Here is a 23,828-nt window from a genome sequence, read left to right on the forward strand (position 1 = left end):
CAGTATTCAGAACTTCTCCATTTGCTGTAATTGATGGTTCCACATATGGATGGCTGATAAAGCACCTGAGTTTTCATGGTGTTAATCGTTAGACCAAAGTTAGCACAAGCAGCAGAACTGATCCATACTTTGTTGTTTCTCAGCTTCAGAGTTTGCATTGAATGCACACTCATCTGCAAACAGAAGATTATGTACCAACATTCCCTCTACTTTAGTCTTGGATTGTAGCCTTTTCAAAGAATTTACCATCAGTGTGGTAGCTGACCTTGAGGTCATGTTCATCTTTTGGGAAGGTATTTGATAACATGGCTGAAAACATGATGCTAAAAAGCATGGGAGCAAGGACACATCTTTGTTTCACTCTATTAGTGACTGGGAAATCTTGAGAGCATTGTCCACTATCCAGAACCTAGGCAAACATGCTGTCATGGAATTGATGTACAATACTGATAAACTTCTCTGGACAACCACATTTGGACATAATTTTCCTTAAGCCCTCAGGAATGACAATATCAAAGGCCTTAGATCTACAAATGTTGTATACAGACCTCTGTCCTGTTCCTGGTATTTTTCCTGAAACTGTCAGGCAGCAAACACCAGTGATTGTTTCTCAACCCTTTCTAAATGACACTGGCTCTCAGGTGAAAGATAAGTCTACTAGGGATGATTCTGGCAAGAATCTTACCAGCACTGACTAAAAAAGAGAAACAACCCTGTGATTGTCACAGGACAATCTATTCCCTTAACCTCTATAGAGATGGATAATGGAGGCATCCTTGAATTCCTGGGGTGGGGGGAAGGAATTTCTTCATACCATAAAATTCAGAAAATTTCAGTCAGCTATGACCCAAAGGCCCTCCCTTAAAAAATCTCAGCAGGAATAGAATCAAGTGCTTTGCTATATGAAAGAAGCATTAATATCATTCAAAACCTCTTCTTTAGTTGGAACCTTTAGTGAGAGAAAGACTGACTTCAACTAGAGTTAAATAGTCAACAGCTTCTGCATTGATTGTTGACAGGTCTGTTAAGAACACTAGGAAAAAAAAAACACCATGGAAGTGTTTAGCCCATCTCTCTAGGATCATGTCCCTATCACTAATCAATGTGTTTCCATAAACACTGATAGTTGAGATGCATCATATGTCTTTGACCCATAAATAGCCTTCAGGGAATCATAAAAGCACCTTGGATTATTATCTGCATAAAACTGAATTTCATCTGCCTTTTTACTGAACCAAGAAGCCTGCATTTCTCCTACAGGATTCACTAATACTTTACTTTTGATGGAATTAACTGTTGCTTTTTTGAAAATGGATAAACTTTTCTGCTTGTAAATTCCTGTGGGATTCTCATTTGTCATTTAGTAGCTTATTTCCCCATCATTTTTATTAAGCCATGATGTTTGCGTTCTGACCCAGATAAACAAATGCAGTGCTGTACACTCTGAAAACTGCCCACTCCTTTGCTCCTCCACTGATATCAACTGTAAGATGGTTCAACTTTCTCTCCAAGTTAGCAACAAACTGGTCCTACTCAGAGAGACACTCTAATCTCTTGACATTAATTTTCTAGGAGTCATTTTGCCATGGGGCCGCCATTTTGGTTGAATGTGAATAAGCACACGTTGCCCTATCACTATCACAGCCTGTCATTTCTCCTTATAATCACATAGTCTATTAGATGCCAATGTTTGCTGCAAGGGTAAATCCAGGATGTTTTATTGCATTCAGGTGAACAGAAAACAGTGTGGTGATGAGGTCACAAGATGCATAAGACTTCAGTAGTAGGTGACCAATGCTGTTGCTGTTTTCAACTCCATTCCTCCCCAAAACTCCCTGTCATGTCTGGTAATCCCCCAGAATTATAAGCTTGTCCTTTTGGTACACTGATAATGAGGCTTTCTAGGTCTTCATAAAATTTTTGTTTGACTTCAACAGGGATTCATCATGGTGGGAGCATAAGTACTGATGCTGGTGGTGTGGTGTTTTCCTGAACACCTTTTTTAGCCCCTTCCTCATGCCAGGAGGTGAACAGTGCAATGCTTAAAAGGCTACTCAGTCACCCAGGGGGCAGAAGAACTGCATTATCATGAGCCTGTCACTCACTCCTTTTGGTAGACATTCAAGATTGTTGACTAGATTACTTTTGATTGCAAGCTTCACACATTCCACGAGCTGATGGTGAGTGGAATCTTCTTTGAAGAAATACTTGTACATTTTTTTGTGTTTCCATTGCAGGGTGGGATCCCTATCTATCAATGGTAATCAGATCTGGACTGGGTAAACAAACAACTTTTAGAACATCTTTTTTAGCCCCTTCCTCACACCAGAAGGTGACCAGTGCAATTCTTAACAGGCTGCTTAGGGGGAAGCTAGGTAGCACAGTGAATAGAACACCACAGTGAATAGAACACCAGCCCTGGAGTCACAAAGACCAAATCCAACCTCAGATGCTTAATAATTACCTAGCTGTGTGACCTTGGGCAAGTCACTTAACCCCATTGCCTTGCAAAAGGCAAAACAAAACAAAAAGGCTGCTTAGTCACCCAGGGGGTGGAAGAATCTCACTGCTGTTTCCAGTGAGCAGATCCAATAACCTGAACTACCTGGGTACAGGATTGTGACTACAACTCCCAGCGTATCTGCACCTGCTGTTTATCTCTTACCTGTCACCACAGGACTTTGAGACAAAAATGGCTCCATGATATAGGTGATATCTTTTGATTTGTGCATAATTTGGATTTAAGTGAGGCAGAGTTGCACAGAGTCATTGGCCTCACTTTCTCTTCCAAAGTCAACACAGTCCAGTGGCAAGACACACTCAAGACAACAGATGATGGCTCTGGATGCAGAGGATGACCTTGGTATCTTTGATATCTAACCAAACTCTTAAGTACTTAATCAGCACTTGCTTCAGCTCTCTTCATGGTCACTTATTATATACTTACTATATATGCAAAAATACTGTATGCATCCCCAATGTTTAGCATGATTCCTGGTATAAAGTAGGCACTTAATATCTATTTATTGCATTGAATCAAACCTAGAAGAATCAAACCAGATTTGTGAGTTGCCCAGACCATATTTATTCTTTGCTTAAATTTCTCACTATTTTGTTATTTTAACTTTGTGCCCACTCTTATCCAGTAGTGGAAGACTTCACATGTTTGGGGTAGACACCTCCAACTCACTGAGGTGTTTGAGACTTTCTTAATTACCCTCAACCCTAACCTGGTTTAGCCTGTCTACCAAAATGATTTATTGGGTGTGTCCACTGTGCATGCTACAGCTTCTTGAAGCCACAGGTGAGAGTTAGGTGACTCAGGTGGACATCAGAGTTGGAAAGTAGCCCTAAGAAGGACTCAGCAGCCCTCACAACAGAAACAAAAGCATTTAATCAAAAGGCAGAGTTAAGAACAATAATTAAGTGCTTTACTCATAAACCTGCATACTCTCCCACCAAAGCATATTATTTGTGGAGAAGAGTAGGTACAAAATTAAAATAACAAAATAGTGACATATCTACAAGGAACAAATATGGCTGGGCAACTCACCAATCTGGAACTTCTAGTTTTGATTCAATTCAATTCAATAAATAGATAAGTGCCTACTTTATACCAGGAATCATGCTAAACTGGGAATACATATTTTGCATAAATAGTAAGAACATAATAAATGCTCCATTCATTCCCTCATTCATTGATTCAATGATGTTGTCTCATTCCTCCAATTTTGAGGGATAAGCCAACAGTTTTGATACAGCAAGCACCACACAAAATAACCTTAAAACAAGTTTTATAAACAAATTCAGCTGAGCAGCTTGTGGGGCAGGAGGAGGGAAAGTTGGGGGGTGATGGTAAAGCAAAGAACCTGGGTACAAGAGACCTCTGATATCCTAGGACCAGGAAAGGGCTGAGCCCAACAGGATATGGCTACCATTTGGGAACTTCTTGTTTAGTCATAATCTTTGATGTATAGATCTTAGAATCTACTAGAAATAGATGTTTTGTAGTAGGGACTACTAAGAGAGCTGGATATGAAGCCTTCTGAATTATTAACAGACTGCAGGAAAAGAGATGTTAGAAGGAGAAGGATGGGAGTTTTAAAACACATTTTCCATCTTGGGAACATGTGGGAAACATCCTAGTACTGAGGTATGTTATTACTGCCCCCATTTTCCTTCGTTCAGAGAATCTATGAAGCTTAGTTGATTTCTACTATATGTGACTAAGGTGATGAATGGTTCTGATTTAGGACAACTCACTCAAATCATTCTCTCTCCTCTGTAACCCCAAGTTAAAGGGGAGTGTTAAATGACCCCTTTCAAGTGCCTAAGAAGGAAAGACCTTCGAGTCAAAAGTAATTAATCCATTTTTAGTGGGCTATGCTGGCCAGTCTTTAGTTCTTTTCTTTCACCCTGTATTTTTTCTGTTTGCACTTTTATTATATAGACTTTAGCTGGGGGTGGGGGGTGGGAGGGATATATAGTTGTACAATGTTATTTGGAGAAAAGAAATGGAAGTATGGAGGTATGGAAGCACAGTGGTACTCCCTAAAACTCACAAACCTGATCAGTGCTGTCTGTGATAAAGATCTAAGTCAGTCCAGGGTGATAAATAGAAGCATAGTAAAGATTTATAAACTGAAGACTGCTCTCCTAGTGTTGTCAATTAGTTATTTGAAATGTGTCCTTTTGGAATACCTGAGTATGATACTGCTAGGTTCCTCACTTAGCATACATTTCTTATAGACTACAGGTTTAGAACCAGAAGCCTGAATGAAGCAGAAGTGGGCTTTCTTCCACTTATTCCTTCTACTTACAGCTACTAAGTAGCCACCAAAGACATGCCACTGTCACAGTGGCAATTTTTATATCTACTACAATCTTCATATCTACTACAAAAATTATCTACTACAAAATTATTCCTGCTAACTGGTACTAAACAGTTATTTCTAAACTACTAAAAAGAGTGGAAAATGTTAGAAAGGATCTTGGGATAAAGCTTCAGTCATTCTAATCTAGGCATAATTTTTTTCCCAAATTGCTGTTGGTGCTCTTCCACTACCCCTTAAGGAGGATATCACATACTTGAAGTTTCTTATTATATAGTTTGGTAATTACAACAGAATATCTTTTTAAGACCTTAGTTTTTTGTATATACACATATCTTGTATATACTTTATACACACCTCTCATATATGTAGTTTTTTGTATTTATACATACATATATACATAGATAAACACATTCATGTATATTGGATACCCATACCTTGGTCATAGTTGGGACTCTTTAATAGTGTGAGGCAGATGAAGGCTGTCTGGTAGTGACTTTGATTGCTCTTTCTATGCTTTCCACTCCACTGTCTGGGAGGAAATCTTGTGATGAACTAATTCACATTCCAGGACTAGTTGCATTTTAAAAGGACGAAGAAGTGAGGAACCTCTGATCCACTGTAAGGATGTGGTATTGCCCAGGCAATTGCAGGTGGGACTTGAAATCAATAAATCTAATAGCTTTTAGGGATGGACTGTTTGACTTGCAAGTGATATAACAAATATCCAAACAGCCCTTGGCAGAAAAAAGGCTCCCCATCCCTGGTATAGGGGAATGAATCAAAAGGCGGTAAATTTTAGATATAATACAACTTTTAGGGGCCCTCAAATCATGCTTTATAGGCAATTGCCTACGCTGTTTATTCAAAGAGACTATAATTCGCCCAAAAGTCAAGAAAAACAAATGGATTAGAAAAGGTTTTTCTTAAGATTCTTTAGTTAATATCATTATATTCTTTAGTATATATCATTATATATTGAGAAATATATGAGAAATACATTAAAAACAACTAAATTTCATCTACCACTGGAGTCCCCATGGAAGGATTATCAAGAGATAGGAATGTATTGTAACTAAGATTGTAACTAAGAGAGGGGTACCCTAGGGTATTCACTAGTGGCATGGGGTGATTTAGAAGGCTGTGTTTCGACTGAATGCCTAGAAAGGTGTCTTTAAGTGAGCTATTCAGGAAAGATGGATAGAAATAACTGTGAAATTCCTGGGGTTGGGGTCTAGGGAAAGGATAGAAATAATTTATTTTAAGAATTATGGTCTAGGGCGGCTAGGTGGCACAGTGAATAGAGCACCAGCCTTGGAGTCAGGAGTACCTGGGTTCAAATCCGACCTCAGACACTTAATAATTACCTAGCCGTGTGGCCTTGGGCAAGCCACTTAACCCCATTGCCTTGAAAAAAAAATTAAGGTCTACAGGACAGCTAGGTGGCAGTGGATAGACCACTGGCCCTGGAGTCAGGAGGATCTGAGTTCAAATTTGGTCTCAGACACTTAATTGCCTAGATGTATGACCTTGGCAAGTCATTTAAAATAAACATTTTTTTTAAAACTAAGAAAAAGGGTTATGGTTTAACAAGCAAATGTATCTCTCCGAGTAAAGTTTACTAGATGAAGAAAAGAAATAAAATGGAAGAGGGAAAGGATGACATGAAAACAGGGTTAAGAAGTTAAAGTAAAGCACATTTCACTTGGAGGCTGTCCACCTCTTTCTCTTTATAGAACAGGCTTATATAAAGCAGTTTGTTTTAAGAAAATGGGGTTCTGGGGGCAGCTAGGTGGTACAATGGATAGAGTCCTAGAGTCAGGAGGACCTGAGTCCAAATCCGACTTCAGCTACTTAATAATTACTTAGCTGGAAAGAAAAGAAAGAAAATGGGACTCAAAATAATAGAAAGATAGTTAAGGTTTTTTTTATTTTTATTTTTATTTTTTGCAAGGCAATGGGATTAAATGAATTCCCCTATAGGTCACACAGATAATTATTAAGTGTCTGAGGTCAGATTTGAACTTAGGTTCTCCTGACTCCAGGACTAGTGCTCTTATTCATCCAGTTGCTCTAGGTAGTTAAGTTTTAATTGAGTAAAAGATAAGTTACAAATTAAGGATTGTTTACTGTAAAATGTACTGTTGATTTTTAAAAAGTATGCTGTGAAAATCTGGAATAATTCTGTTGAAAATTATGATTCTTAATTCTGTTTACTAAATTTTAAGAACTGTCTTGGTCCTCATCGTACAGGACAGGAAATAATTTGAAAATGTGCTATTTTTGTGAATAACATGAATAGATTCTAAAAATTTTTTGTAATTTGATTTTAAAGGTAAATTTAAACCTAAAATGTTAAACCATTAATCCAAAAACTTTTATTTGACAATATGGGCAACACAGTTCAATTCCTAAGCCCCAGTCTAAATGAAACAAATGTTCTAAAATGTGAATTACTCTCTTTAATTTTGGGGGTTTTGAATCCAAATGTTTAATTTGCCCTGAAAGGAAAAAAAAAAGGAATAGGGTTACTTAGAAAGAGAAAAAAAGTAATTTTGGTCTTGAAATGTATGTTGTTTTTCTATGATGTGAAAACTGGGAATTTTGCTGAGTAAGTTTCTTAGTAAGAACAATATGTACCTAAAATGATAAAAGAAAATATGGGGTATCCCTGGGCATACTATCAATGCTGGTAATGATAAAAATTGTCCCTAAAATTAAGACTGGTCTTAATTGGCTTGATCTCAAACCATAACTCAACCTTACAAATATTTTAGTTAAATTTCTATTGCATATGCAGTACACCGTGATAAACCTAAGACAGAACCTAAGGAATTAAATTCTAACAAAGACAGGGAACATGTAAATACATGACAATTTAAGGAGGAAGAGAACATAGATAATTAAGGGGATTAGGAAAGACTTCCCACAGAAAAGCACATTCCAAGTACTTTCCCTAGATCTTGAAGGAAACTAGAAGTTAAGCAAAAGTAAGGAGTGAATTTATTCTAGGTTTAGGAGATGGCTATTCTTAGTCATGGAGATGGGAGATGAAATGCCAAATTCAGAGAACAGAAAGTGGGAAAACAGTGACTGAAAGACAGTAGTATACAATAAACCTGGAAAGGGAGATTAACATCCGATTCTGAGGCCCTAATACCAAACTAACTTTATATTTTATCTAAGAGGCAATAAGGTAGGCACACAAAGCTCTTCAGAAGGGAAGTGATATAATCAGACTGTTAACAGGTCTCTTTACACAGAAGGGTTTGCTCCACTTTTCATCTTTGAGAATCTGAGCACTACCACAGAGCAAACCACATTAGGACATGAAAAGCTGATGACTTGAAGATTAGCACCACCTGGCGGCTATACTGTAATATAATTATTCCTTACTTGATAAAACCTTCTTTTTGATTGCAGAAATCAGGGTAAAGTGACTTGTCATGGCATCACCTCCCTAATGCTGTCAACAAACATTAGAGTTGGAAGTCATCTAAGAATCTAGGAATAGACCCCAATTGCTACCACAGTGCCAGGGATAGTCCCACTGTCACTGTCTGTCACACACACACACACACACACACACACCCACCCACCCACCCACACACCCCATATATAAAGGCACAAAATATCACAGAATAACATATTAGGATATTAGGGGATAATGACCAGTATCCTTAGTTCAAGTCCTATGTTAAAATGAAATGAGGCACTCAAATAAAGTCATTGAACAGTTGACAAAAGGTTTCCTTAGCTCTACCAGAGCAAGAATCTGCAACAAGGAGACAAATATAGCATCTACAGATTAAGATTCCTTTATCTCCAAATGTAAATCTTCAGTAGGGCTGCCTGTGTGTATTTGCATAGCCTTCTGGCATCCACCAAGTCTGAAGGTTACCAACCCCATCCCAGGTAGGGCCCAGAATGTCCCAACTTCAACACTGCTGGAGAGGCACAGCTTGGGGAAGCCTTTCCCAATATATATATATATATATACTAGTTTTATTGCCTTTCAGGGAAAATCTAGCCTAATGCACAGGATAAGGGGGAACCCTAGTAAACATTGTAAACCATAGTAAACCCATAGAAACAAAGAAAAAATTCCAGGATTTTTCAGAACTTTTTATCAGTATCTGGAAACATTATTGAACATCTAAATTTTAATTTAATCCAATAAGCATTTATTAAGAGCTTTTTTCCTGTGCCAATCATTGTTCTAGGTTTTCAGTAACAAAGATAAAAAAATTAAGTGAATCTTGCCCTCAAAGAGCTCCCATTCTGCAGGTCCCTTTCTTCAAGATTATAACAGCTGATATTTAAATAGCACTTTATGGTCTGCAAAGAGCTTTACACTGTTACCTTATTATTATGAGTCTCATAATAATTCTAGATTTTCCATACCCCAGATCAATTTCATGACTAAAAGTGTTTTCCTTTGGGAAAACTTCTTCATACAGAATCCTCAAATGGTCTATTTCTTTCAATTTGAGAGGGTTACCTCTGGGCATAGATAAACCTACTTGCCTCAGAGTCATGCAGCGAGTGTCAGAAGTAGAACTTTAACCCACAATACCTCATAAAAGACAGCTTAGTTTGATGAATAGAGGATTTCTACAAGACAGGTCCTCTATTCATCAAACTAAGCTGTCTTTTATGAGGTATTGTGGGTATTTTATCCATTTTACAGATGAAGAAATTGAATCTCAGAATATGACATATATGGAGCTATGCATAGTTCTTTCCTGACTTCAAGTCCAGAACTCTATTCCTCCATATTGTCTTTATTTATATATTGTATTACTTAGCACTGATTCAGAATTTTCATTTTTTGACAGTCTTCTAAAATCTATAATTATAAAGGAGTACAAGAAGACTATGAAAACAATTAGTGTTAATTTTTGTTTATTGTAAAAAATAAATACATCATAAGAAACCAACCATTCCTCAATTGCCAAAAACCATGAAGGATATTTTAAAAATAAGTAAATATGTATATATAAATATACACAAAGACATAGCTAATAATTTGAAAAATTATTGAAACTACTCACCTGAGAAATGTAAAACCAACTTTAAGATACAACCTTATATCCATTAAATTAACAAAGTTAGAAACTGACAAATATTCAGTGTTGGAGGAACTAAAGGAAAATAGGCATCCTATCACACTACTGTTAGATTACTATTCAAAAGAACTGCACCATTTTTACAATCTGGCAACATAAAAAAATGACAAAACTGATCATATTCACTACTATTTAACAATTTATTTTTTTTCCTTTTAAACATTCTTAATTGATAGCTTTTGGTTTTGTCAAATGGAAATCCTTCCCATCACCTCTCTGAAGCCATTCATAACAAAGAATTAAAAAAGGGGAAAAAAGCAGACAAGCAAAATCAACTAAAACATTACCAGTCTGATACATGCAATATTCTACATCTGTAGTCTTCTCAAACCTCTACAAAGAGAGATGGAGGGAAGGAGGGAGAAAAAGGGATAAAGGTTTTAAATTTTACTTGGGGGGCAGCTAGGTGGCACAGTGGATAGAGCACTGGCCCTGGAGTCAGGAGTACCTGAGTTCAAATTCAGCCTCAGACATTTAATAATTACTCAGTTGTGTGGCCTTGGGCAAGCCACTTAGCCCCATTGCCTTGAAAAACTAAAAAAAAATTTGCTTGGAATAATTCTATACAGAGATGAACAGATGCATTACGGTCTGAGAACTGAGGAAGGACACTATTAGATGGTATCTGAACTGAGTGGTTAAGAAAGATAAAGACAAAAAGGCTGAGAAGAAGATGTGATACATTCTAGCCATGGGAAATGGATGGAGAACAGTTAATGACTCAGTCTGACTGGATCCTAAATACACAATGGGCAGTCACATAGAGTCAGGAAAAAATATCATTAAAAACCAAGTTGACTAATTTTAGGGATTAATAGGACTCCTGCTTTAGAAAGATTAATTTGACAATTGTGTGGAGAACAGATTAGATGGCAGGAAGAGACTGGAAACCAACTGAGAGTGAATAAGTTACAGTGGTCCAGGGAAAGAGAAGATGAGGGCCAGAATATGGTAGATGATGTGAGTGAAGATAAAAGGAATGCATTAAAGAAGGATGCTAAGAATCCACAAAGGTTCACATCTCTATAGTATTTTATTAAAGTTTACAAAGCACTGTTCTGACGACATGTGTAGTATATAGGATATCATTTCTATACCTGATATATAGTAAGTTCTATGTAAATGTAAGTTATAATTATTAATATAATTAGGAAACTGAATAAGTTACTTGACCTCTTTAAAATCACAAAGCTAGTAAATATCAAAACTAGTACTCAGCCATCTGTATCCAGATAAGGAGCTGTGGAGTTTGAACAAAGTGCAAGGACTATTCCCTTTAATTTAGAAAAAAAATCTTATTGTCTGATCTTGTTACCTCTTAGACTTCTCTTCTCTTCTTTAAGGATATGATTTCTCTCTCATCACACCCAATTTGGATCAAGGTACAACATGGAAACAAAGTAAAGACTGACAGAGTGCTTTCTGTGTGTGTGGGGGGGAAGCAAGATGGGGGGGGGAATTATAAAAAAATCTTCATAGCTGCATCATTTGTAATAGTAAGAAACTAGAAACCATTTATGTCTAACAGTTGGGGAATGGCCAAACAAAAAAATGACAAATGTAAGAATAAAATTCTTGGTGAACTAATGGGGGAAAAATGTAAAGCCTTATGCAAAATGAACTTTGCCAAGAAAGCAGTACCAGAAATATGTATGTATGAAATGCAGCTATAAAAAGTATTAACTTTAAAAAAAATCCAGCAACTTTGTAAGCCTATAGATGGAAAAGATTAGAAAGGGAATTCAACAAATGAATTCTTGTTATGCTGAAGTTTTTTATTTGATAATTATATTCTGATTTTATGATACTGTTTATTATTTATTTTGTTTATTTCTTTATTTTTAGGTGAGATACAATCAAAAGAGTGATGAATTAAGTAATGGAAGGGTACTTGGCTTAAATTCTCTTACTCTTACTAGTAGTATGACAATAGGCAAGGCAATTTATCTGTGAATCTCAATTTCTTCCCCATAAAATGGAAATAATAATATACATATATATATGTAGTATTGTTATGAGGATAAAATGACATAATGCATATGGAGTATACTATGTAGATATTAGTTATTAAGAGTATAAATTATTTTAATTTTTAGTATCTGTAGAAGTGAGGAGCTGCTATAAAATCAATCATGGAACATTCCAATTCTCCAAAGTCTTTGTTGTTGTTGTTGCTCAGTTGTTCAGTAGTATCCAATTCTTCATGACCCACTTTGGGGATACACTAGGTCCTTCAATTCTTTACTATCTCCCAAAGTCTGTCTAAACTCTCATTCCTTGCTTCCATGACACTATCTATGAATCTCATCACCGCTGCCCTTATCCTTTTGCCTTCAATCTTTTGTAACATCAGGGTTTTTTCCAATGAGTCCTGTCTTCTCATTAAATGTACAAAGTTTTTAAGTTTTAGCTTCAGTATTTGACTCCAGTAAAGAGTTTGGATTAATTTCTTTACGTATTGGCTGATTTGATTTACTTGCTGTCAAAAGGATCCTCAAAAATCTTCTCCAGTACCACAATCAAAACCATTGATGTTGTGGTACCCAGCTTTCTCAGAATTCAGCTGTCATAGTCAATGTTGCTACTACACTTTTTTTTTTTAGGTTTTTGCAAGGCAAACGGGGTTAAGTGGCTTGCCCAAAGCCACACAGCTAGGTAATTATTATTAAGTGCCTGAGGCCGGATTTGAACCCAGGTCCTCCTGACTCCAAGGCCAGTGCTCTATCCACTGTGCCACCTAGCCGCACCCTAATGTTAAATTTCAAACCAGCTTTTTACACTATCTTCTTTCATCCTCATCAAGAGAATTTAAAAATTTTTTTTCACTTTCTGCTCATCAGCGTGATAAGTCTACATATCTGAGACTGATACATGTCAAAAGTTTTTTTTCAACATTTATTTTGTCAGTGAGAAAGAACTACCTACAGAACTGTAAGATTTCAAAGAAAGAAGACTGGAGGGGGCAGCTGGATGGCACAGTGAATAAATCACTGGCCCTGGAGTCAGGAGGACCTGAATTCAAATCCAAATATAGACACTTAATAATTACCTAGCTGTGTGACCTTGAGCAAGTCACTTAATCTTACTGCCTTACCAAAAAACCTAAAAAAATAAGTAAAAGAAATAATACTGCAATGTAAAAATTCAAATTAAATCTAGAAGGAATTTGTCATGTTCCGATAAGCAGTACTGGGCTCATAGAATTCTTGGATTCTATTAAGGAAGAAAATGAAGTCATGATTTATGACACTCTTTTTTAAAAACTGCATTCAAGGAGGCATATTGGCCTATCTAGTAAAAAAAAAAAATCTAAGTCATTTAGGAAATTCAAATTTTGACCTGTGAGTAAACAGATAAGTGTTCCTTACATTTCCAATTCCATTTTGTTAAGGAGCACTGTCAAAGGAACACAAATTTGTAGAAACAGTTAAGACAGGAAGGTCTATTCAATTGGACAACACCATGACTGATTTTTAATAAAATTACTGTTAAAAGTCTGTAGCCTTGAAATGATTTATGAATAATCACAAAAGTGATAAAACAAAATGATCCTATAATCTTCAAAAATAACCATAGGAAATGAAAAAACCAAGAAAATGGTTGAATTCTTATGGCTAATTTTGTGAAATTAAAATGTGTCTAAGGTCATAGATGTAGAGGGGAAGAACCCCTACATATAGCCTCTTCATTTTTTTTTGAAGAGGAAATTGAGGCCCAAAGAGGTGATGAGACTTGCCCTTACTTAGCAAGAGATTTTGGTAAGCAAGAGGGAAAAATCATGTAAAAGACTGCTTTTATCACTGGAATCCTGTCGTTAGTTGCTGCATCAAAGAGTCAGATGTCCTTTTGAAAAATGAATATACCTAATTATTATTTTCATTATCATTCAAGTTTAACACCACTTAAAAATCTTAGATTATTTAAGCAGAAGGGCAAAATCTGCCTAAAGTAGCTCCAACAATTTGTCTGAATTGCTACAAAGAGATTTCTTTTTCAGCTTATTCCTAATTGGTTGAGTGGTTTGGAAAATTCTGCAATGGCAGAGATTCAACAGGAAAACTTCTCAGGACAAGTTTCTCAATTAAATCTTTCCACTATTCAGATGAAGACTTTTTGCTTTATAAAAAAAGCCTTACTTTAAAAAAAAAAAAGCCCAGATGAGAACAGAAGGAAAACCAGAGAGTTTGGAACTAATGTGAAAGTTACAGATTAAATTTATTATACATATTAAAAAGAAAAGCAGGCTGTACAGAATATTCAGTTTCTGGTATAAAACTTTTCCAATAAATATGGAAATATTGTTATTATTTGGTATCTTACTTCATAAGAAAATTTTTTTAAACTTTAAAAATATTTTAACTTCTTAGTGTATAATCATTTCTGAAGTAAATAATGGAAGGGTCACTAGTTCAGCTTAAAAAGTAATTTTTTGGTAATACATAATAGTTGCCTTCTTATTCTCAGTTTCCATTAAACCAAATAGCCATGATGTTATCTGAACTAATAGGACAAAAGGATGTGATTCATATTTTAGAACTACCATAAATTTAAAAATTAGGAGCTTATAGTCTTCTGTGGTGGGAAGAACATGTATGTAAATAAAGAAACATAAAATATATATATAAGGTAAATAAATATAAATAATTGTGGGGTTGTGAGGAAAGTACTAAGAGGTAAGATAGAGGAATAATAGGATATTTCTTTGAAACAGGTAGTACAAAACATGTGCAAAACATGTTATAATGCTCCCATGATTAATGTAAATTTCTTAAACTCTTGTGCCATCAGAGACCGATTTTTCCTGCAGAAAGAGTATATAAACTTGTTAATATTCTCTTTCCCCTTAAAAACTATCCTCCCAAGATGGTGTTCCACTGATGTTCCATTGAAAGAGGTGGTACTTGTACTGAACCTCGAAGTAAGCTAGGGATTCAAAGAGAAGGAACATGCCAGAGAAAAATCTATGCAAAGACACAGAAGGGGGAGATGAAATATTATGTCCCAGAACAGCAAAAAGGGAAGTTTAGTTGAAATACCAAATCTATGAAAAAATAATATGAAATTAGTATAGAAAGGTAAACTGGAGCCAGCCAGATTAGAAATGTTGTCAAATGTATAAAGACTTCAATCCTAAGAACAGAAAGAAGTCACTGTAATAAGAATAGTTAAGGTTTGCTTTTTTAATTTTGTTTTGTTTTTAGGTTTTTGCAAGGCAAATGGGGTTAAGTGGCTTGCCCAAGGCCACACAGCTAGGTAATTATTAAGTGTCTGAGACCAGATTTGAACCCAGGTACTCCTGACTCCAGGGCCAGTGCTTTATCCACTACGCCACCTAGCCGCCCCTAAGAATAGTTAAAAGTTTGCAAAAGGTTATATCAATATCTCAAGCCATCCTGCAAAAGAGGTTCTATTACTACCCCCATTTTACAGATGAGGAACCAAGGCAGGCAGAAGTTAAGAGGCTTGCTCAGGGTCCTCTAGCTAATTACATGTCTGAGGTTGTATTTGAACTCAGGTTTTACAGACACCAGATCCAGTGTTCTATCCTTTGAATTTCCTAGTTGCAGTAGTCTGTGTAGTAAAGTGAACTCTATTTGAGAACATCAGTTTGGGAATATCTCCTGTGTAGAGGAGAGTGTGGAAAGAGAAGAGATCGAAGGGAAGAGTACCAATTAGGATAATATTGCTACAGTTCAGGCAAGAGGTGATGAGAACCCAAACTTCATGGCTGTAACATGAATGAAGAATGAGAAAGATATTGTGGAGGTGGAATGGAAGTTAGGAGGAAGGGCTGGCATAGGGGGAAAGAAAATGAGTTCTTTTTAAATATGTTCAAGATTGAGATGCATAGGAGATAGGCAAATGGAGGTATACAGCAGCTGTTGGAGATGACAGATTGGAGCTCAGGAAAGAGTTAAAGGCTATACTGTGGACTTGGAAATTATCTGTATAGGATGATCATTGAATTCATGGGCCTGAAATCACTGAAAGAGTATAAATAAGAGAGCCAAGAAGAGAGCCCTGGACATACCTCTATGTATGGAAAGTAAGACATGTATGATGATTCAGCAATGATGGGATAAGTGGCATTCTGAGTGCAGTGAAGAGGATGGATTATAGAGATATCATAAAGACAAAGTCAATAGGCCCTGGAAACTCATTAGTTATGTGCCATGGTGGGGAATAAGAGATAACTGAGGTTTAAAGAGAAATTAGTGATGTCATCAATAAGGATAGAAGTTTTGAAGATGAGAAGGCTTTTTTGGTGAAAAAAAAATTAATCCCACTCAGATACATGAATGAGTAAGATACTGGGGTTATATTCAGAGAAAATATCTCTGCCACTAACTTTGGACTTAAACCTCTATAAGTTTTTTTATCTTCTATAAAATGAGGGGGTTAGCCTCTTCTGGCTTTAAATTTCTGATTCTATGACCAGAAATGTTAGAACAGAGGATAAGGGAGTGATTGCATAAAAATCAAAAATACCTACAACTTTGCTCAACAATGATAAATGCAACACAGGGTCAATAAAGAGGAAGACTGAACCAATACCATTGAAATTGGCAACTGAGAGATCACTTAGAACCCTGAAAGACAAATTTCAATTTGAAATAGTGAGAAGTCAATTGGGACTGAGTGGAATATGATAAAGGAATGAGTATCAACAGCTTTTACTACGAGTTGTGCAGTGAATAAAAAAGCAAGTATAGGATGAGAACTTAAGGAGATAAAGATTGTGCTAAAGGAAATGTTAGAAGACTGGATCAAGAATACAAGCAGAGAGGTGACTTAGGTGGTGCAGTGGGTAGAGCACCAGCCCTAATTTAATTTGAAATCGAAAGTGAGGCCACAGTGCAACAATCAGGGACAATTTTGGGCTATCTGCAATGGAGAATACCATCTGTATGCAGAGAAAGAATTGTGGGGGCGGCTAGGTGGCGCAGTGGATAGAGCACTGACCCTGGAGTTAGGAGGACCTGAGTTCAAATTTGACCTCAGACACTTAATAATTACCTAGCTGTGTGGCCTTGGGCAAGCCACTTAACCCCATTGCCTTGCAAAAATCTTAAAAAAAAAAAAAGAACTGTGGAATTTAAACAAAGGCCATAGACCTTTAACTTAGGAAAAAACTTATCTTTTCATGTAATTTTGCTATCTCTTATACTTCATTTTTCTTCCTTAAGAATATGATTTCTCTCATCACATTCAACTTAGAACAATGTATACCAAGGAAACAATGTAAAGAGTAACAGACTGCCTTCTGTGGGGGTGGGGGGAGGGAAGCAAGATTAGGGGAAAAATTGTAAGACACAAAATAAATAAAATCTTTCTTGAATGATAAAAAAGAAAGAAAGAAAGTGAGGACAGAGGACTCATAAAATTCATATTATGTACTGTAGAAGTAAGCACAGGAGGTGATGGATTGGAAAATAGAGAAGGAGTGAGGAGGAGAGAGAGAATAAAGAATAGAGCTACAGTGATTGCAATTACAAAGATCTGGATCATGGAGGTAGAATGCCTTGAGGATGACAATCAAATATTATGACTATCCTGATATATTGCTATGTAAAGGTCAGGAGAGTTAAGAGATCTAGTGAACCAGAATGTTGTTGGTGGGAAGATCCACATATAAATCCTCAACTATAAAAAGGCAAGGGTTGAGATGTAGAAAGACATTGAGTTCTTTAAGAAGGAAATAGGGGGCGGCTAGGTGGAGCAGTGGATAGAGCACCGGCTCTGGAGTCAGGAGTACCTGAGTTCAAATCTGACCTCAGACACTTAATAATTACCTAGCTGTGTGGCTTTGGGAAAGCCAATTAACCCCATTGCCTTGCAAAAACTAAAAAGGAGGAAATATTGCTCTAAATAATTTTTTTAAAGGTTTTTGCAAGTGTCTGAGGGTCTAGGATTGGCAACAAAGAGCTGAGAAGTATTTATGAAGTAAAAGAAATCACCTGTTCTTGCAGAATGTCTCAAATGAAATTTCATAAATGGGCTTGAAATTAGTCCCTTGTACTTTCTACATGAGCAAACCTCGATCCAATCTTGTATTAGTTTGTTATTGTTGAACTGTTTAGTAGTGCTTGATTTTTCGTGATCCCAGTGTACCATGTGGTCCATGGGATTTTCATGGCAAAAATTTTGGAATGATTTGTTATTTCCATCTCCAGTGGATTAAGGCAAATAGAGTTTAAATGACTTGCCCAAGATCTCACAACTAGTAAGTATCTGAGGTTACATTTGAACTGAGGAAGAAGATAAGTCTTCTTGACTCCAGACCTGCATGCTATCAACTTGGAAGCCCTAGTCTTGCACTTAGCTTAGTGCTTTACATAAAGGTTTTTCAAAAATTCTTTTGTACAAAGGAGTTCATTAAGCTAATAAAATATGATATACCAACCAAAAGTGTAAAAGTAATGATGAGGAAAGAATCACTTTCAGTTATATGTTACATGTGAGAATAAAAGCAAATTGAGAAAATTGCATCAGCATTTCTGATAGCTGCACTGACATAATAGGGCTTGTTTACATCAAAAGCTAAGTGCAAACAGGAGATTGTCTGGTCTTTTTTCACTGCCATATTCTTAGAGGCCAACCATGGTTCAGGTGGTACAAAAGTCTTTTTAACTGGTTTTCTGACAGATCTTTGGGAGATGTCCTGCCAAATGCAAAGAGAGAGATATAGTACAGTCATTTTATGCATTACTTTACTAAGCAACTTACAATTTAGGAAAACAGGGAGGGCATGATTATTATTCAAAATGTCTGCTCATGTAATCTATTAATTACTAATATAAAGTTGGGACTGGATTGAATGATTCTAGAAATATCTTTCAAATACTTCAGTAAGTAATTACTGAGTTCTTGAAACAGAGCTTACTGAAAAGACTAAATTATAATTGCTGAATAGGAAGCTGGGAGTAAAAGTTTTCAATCTGTACCTTTTGGTAACAAGATTGAATTTGACTTTTTGGTTACCAAGCAGATTAGTTTAGGGACAACCACCAGAGGTAGTGGGGAAGTAATAATACTTCTTCCCAGTTTTTCCTACTCCCGACCCTGTATGTTATCAGGAGGTTGTTAAATGAGTTAATGAGTCACAAGAATCCTTCAGTGAAAGTATCATGTGATTTTCCAAAACTTGCCTCCTGTGGAGGAAGATCATTATAGTTTAGAGAAAGTCATTGAGAGATCTGCCGGTGCACTGATTAATGCAGGCACTTATTAATGAATAAGCTTTGTTTGCTGCTCTGATTCAAACACAAGGGTGGATGAATAGTATATGGTGGAAAAATACAGTTGTACTAGAATATATGCACCTGGAGGAAGCACCACAAACTACATTCAATTCAAGGGGCATGAAAGGTACCCTGTTTTTGGAGGTGGAGGGAGGGAAAAGTCCTAGCTACCTCCCCATCAAAAGAGACAGAAACAACAAGACTGCTGCTCATTCTCTGGGATATGAGCAGCGGATAACTCTTAGAACAGAGAGATGCTTTGAAAGAAGTGCTGCCGTTCAATTTAGATCAATGTATACCATGGAAACAATGTAATAACTAACAGACTGCCTTCTGTGAGGAGTAAGGGGGGAGGGAAGAGAGATTAGGGGAAAAATTGTAAAATTCAAAATAAATAAATTAATTAATTTTTTAAAAAAAGAAAGAGGTGCTGAAAGATACCTTGAAGTCAAACCCTTCAAAACTCTCAAAGCATCCTGTGAAACCTGGAAGGAACCTTAGGAATCATTTAGTTTTAACTTCTTTTACAGTGACTTGCCCACGGTCACAGAGAAAAGTTCATTCAGTGCTTACTCATGTTAAGGCTAGGATGTAGTGAAATCAAATGCAACCCATATCTCAGACCCACAGATTATTAGAGCTAGAAGGAATCTTAGAAACCACCTTTTCCAACCTCCCCATTTTACAGAAAGGGAAGGAGAGAGCCAGTGTCAAAAACAAACACCAGAATCCAGTTCTTACTCTAGAGAAACAATTCTTGACTCATGATAAACATTTAAGTAGGGAGGATTTCCCCTTGATTCTTTCAGGCACAACCTGGATTCAATACTCATTTAACCCTCATTTCATTTCATGAGCAAAGCTTTGAGAGATAGGGAAAAGCCATTACAGGAAAGGAAGGCACTGCCTTACATCATCTGGTGCAACTGTTTTCCTCGGAGTCCAGAAATGCTCTCAAGGCCAGTTAAATTTCCCTGCCCTAGGGACAAGCCCCCTGAGTTACCTATGGCTCTGGAAAGAAATCTGGAAAATGAGGAGTCCTGGGTTTTACCTGAGAGAGTGACCATTCACTTGATATGTGACTTTGGGTAAGTCTGTGAGTTTAGGTTTCTTCATTTATAAAGGGAGAAAATGAGGCAGAATCTCTTCTAGATTTAAATCTGGGCCTATGATCTAAAGTTCTAACATTTTATGATAAATTATATAATAGAGACTTTTTTTTAATTGGCATATATCTACAAATCTCTGGCTCCAAGTCAATGAAGGATTAGTTCCTCTAGTTCAGAAGACTGAACACCAGATTATTAATTTTTTCAACCTCAGCAATTTATGTTTTATGAAAATGTTGCCATTTGCCTCAATGGAGGGAGCAACTACACTAATAAAGTCAAAGATATCTGAAGTACTGCATTATAGTAAGCATATAAACTGACCAAAAGACTCCAGTGGGGCAGCTAGGTAGTGTGGTGGATAAAGCACTGAGTCTGGAAGAATTGAGTTCATGATGCTGAGTGAGATCAGCAGAACCAGAAAAACACTGTACACCCTAACAGCAACATGGGAGTGATGATCAACCTTGAAGGACTCGCTCATTCCATCAAGTGCAACAAGCGGGAACAATTTGGGGCTGTCTGCAATGGAGAATACCATCTGTATCCAGATAAAGAGCCATGGAGTTTGAACAAACTTCAAGGACTATTCCCTTTAATTTAGAAAAAAAACCAGATATCATACTGTCTGATCTTGTTACCTCTTAGACTTGTCTCTTCCTTAAGGATATGATTTCTCTCTCATCACACTCAATTTGGATCAATGTACAACACAGAAACAAAGTAAAGACTGACAGATTGATTTCCATGGGGGGGGTTGGGGGGAGGGAAGTAAGATTGGGGGGAAAATTGTAAAACTCAAATAATATCTTTAATAAAAATAAATTTTAAAAAAAGAATTGAGTTCAAATTCAGCCTCAGAAATTTAGTAGCTGTGTGATCGCGGGAAAGTCACTAAATCTTGTTTGCTTCAGCCTCCTCATTTGTAAAAAGAGCTGGAGAAGGAAATAGCAATTCCAATATTTTTGCCAAGAAAACCTCAAATGTGGTCAAGGAGAGAATTGGTCATGACTAAAATGACTGAATAACAACATCAAAACTATAATCCTTTTAAGAAACATACTATAAAAATACGAGATACATTGTAATCATATATACAGTATCTAAAGTTTTATCTAGTCTAGGAGCAAATTTTACAAACTCCTCTGAGGTCAGAAACCTTCCTTCACACTCAGAATTCAAAGGAACCTAAGTCTTAAAGGACATCTGATCCAACCAGTACCTAAGAAAGAACTGCTTCTACAACAATATCCAAAAAAATCATCATACAACTATAGAAGACCTTCAGTCAAGGAAAACCTATTACCTCCCATTTCCCCTTCTGGATAATTTTAATTATTAGGAGAGACAGTAGATAGCACAGTGGCTCAAGTTCTGGGCTGGAGATTAGGAAGACATCTTCCTGAATTCAAATCCAGCCTCGGGCATTTCTGTATTATTCTAGGCAAGTCAATCTTTTTTTGCCTCCATTCCTTCTCTGTTAAATGGACTGGAGAAATGGCAAATTACTCTAGTATCTCTCCCAAGAAAAATCACAAATAGGTTCACAAAGAGTCGGAGAAAACTGAACCGATTCTTAAAGTTTAGAAAAGGGGTGGCTAGGTGGCGCAGTGGATAAAGCACCAGCCCTGGAGTCAGGAGTATCTAGGTTCAAATCTGGCTTCAGACACTTAATAATGACCTAGCTGTGTGGCCTTGGGCAAGCCACTTAACCCCATTTGCCTTGCAAAAACCTGACCCTCCCCCCCAAAAAAAGTATAGAAAAGTTTTTTAACATATAATTTGGGGAAAAGTGAAATATTATTTCTTAAAAGACTGAAATAATTCAATAACAACAAAAATCTCCAGTTCATTGTATAAATGAGGTAAACACAGTGATTTGCTCAGTCACACAGATAGATAGGTAAGTGTCTGAGACCTGACACTCTATGGACTCTGCTACCTAGTGGCCCATCATTTATGGGGAGATACAAATTTGGAAATCAGTTCCTGACCTCAGGGAACTTAAGTGTTAATGGAAGACACAGATCAGGGGAATAGGGTACTGGGAAGGGTATTTCATTAAGAGGTCACTGGGATTGTTAAGAGAATGGATTTCAACACCCTTTCTAGAAGCAGCAGAGACTTCATTGATTTATGATTACAAAACCAGATGGGGAAAGGGCAGAGATGGAAGCAGACCCAGAAAAGTGTAAGAGGCTCTCCTCAATTAGGATAAGTGCCCTACTTACTATGTTTATTTTACTTTTTTTTTAGACTACCAGAACTGGAAGAGACCTCATAATCTCATTCTACAGAGAAGTAAACTGAGCCCTATAGAGGTAAAGTGACTTGTCATAGATAATAAATGGCAGAGTCAGTACTCAAATACATATCTAATGTTCTTTTGTATCTTCTGACTTTGTACCTTAATGGTCATAGACAAAGCATTGGAGAATTGAATGACAAACCATTAGTTTTTCCTAATATATGATAATTTCAGATGCTAATTTTTGACAATGGAGAGGCTGAAAAGCAATAGGTCATTTTCCCAAACACTTTGCTTCCTATCATGTTCTGATGTGCATAATGTTGGTTATGTACCAGTTGCTCACATATAATTGGTTTTGCCTTAAAAATAGACTTATTCAAATTGTTAAATTGCCTTTTTTTCTGAGTTCAATCTATTTGGTAGAAAGAACCTTAGCTTGGGAGTCAGAGAATCTCAGTTCTGGTGCCCAAGTCAGAACCTCTTTGCTATTTAGTTTCAACCTCTAGAAAATAAGGAGATTAAACTAGAATACATCCCAGTTCTAATCCTATAATCTTATTTACACTCACTGAGTATGAATTCATATCAACTTAAAATTCATGTTGAACTTGTTGATCTCTAAATCAATTCCAGTTCTAAATCCCATCATCCAATGAAAAGCCATAAGGATCTTTAATATGGCCCTCTTACAAACACGTGACAAGCTCCAAACTTCTAAGAGTGATCATTCCTACAAAGGAAACAGTATGGCAGACACCAAGGGATGATACAAATTTTCTAAAGGGTAGGGGTAGCAAATGTGATCATGGACTAGTGCTCTCCAGACTTACAATGGTTTGTCCCTGATATTTGCATTCTGCAAGCACAATTGTGTATACTTTCACAAGTTATGGACTTAGAAGAATGGGTGGTTCCCTACTGCCTACTAAAGGCAGTCCAAATTTCTTTTTTTTTAAGGCTTTTCTTTTTGCAAGGCAAACGGGGTTAAGTGGCTTGCCCAAGGCCACACAGCTAGGTCATTATTAAGTGTCTGAGACCGAATTTGAACCCAGGTACTCCTGACTCCAGGGCTGGTGCTCTATCCACTGCGCCACCTAGCTGCCCCCATACTCTCATGCTTGCAAGCATGGAAAGAATAAACTTTTATTATGCCCCAATTGTGTGCTTTTACCAATATCACCTCATGTGATTTTTGCAACATCCCTAAGAGATAGATGCCATAATTTTACATTTTACAGAAGAAGTCTGAGACAGGCAGAAATTAA

General features: G+C 36.7%; 1 protein-coding gene across 1 annotated transcript in view; it reads left to right on the forward strand.

The window, feature by feature from the left end:
* Positions 1-1,959: 1,959 nt before the first annotated feature.
* TIAL1 (TIA1 cytotoxic granule associated RNA binding protein like 1) overlaps positions 1,960-23,828 on the forward strand; it is a 54,960-nt gene continuing 33,091 nt past the window's right edge. The window contains exons 1-2 of the mRNA XM_074233532.1: positions 1,960-2,180; positions 22,569-22,633. The gene's annotated coding sequence lies outside the window, so the exon portion shown is untranslated. The remainder of the gene's footprint in view (positions 2,181-22,568; positions 22,634-23,828) is intronic.

Source organism: Macrotis lagotis, chromosome 4, assembly GCF_037893015.1.
Source record: "Macrotis lagotis isolate mMagLag1 chromosome 4, bilby.v1.9.chrom.fasta, whole genome shotgun sequence".
In the NCBI taxonomy this organism is placed as follows: domain Eukaryota; kingdom Metazoa; phylum Chordata; class Mammalia; order Peramelemorphia; family Peramelidae; genus Macrotis; species Macrotis lagotis.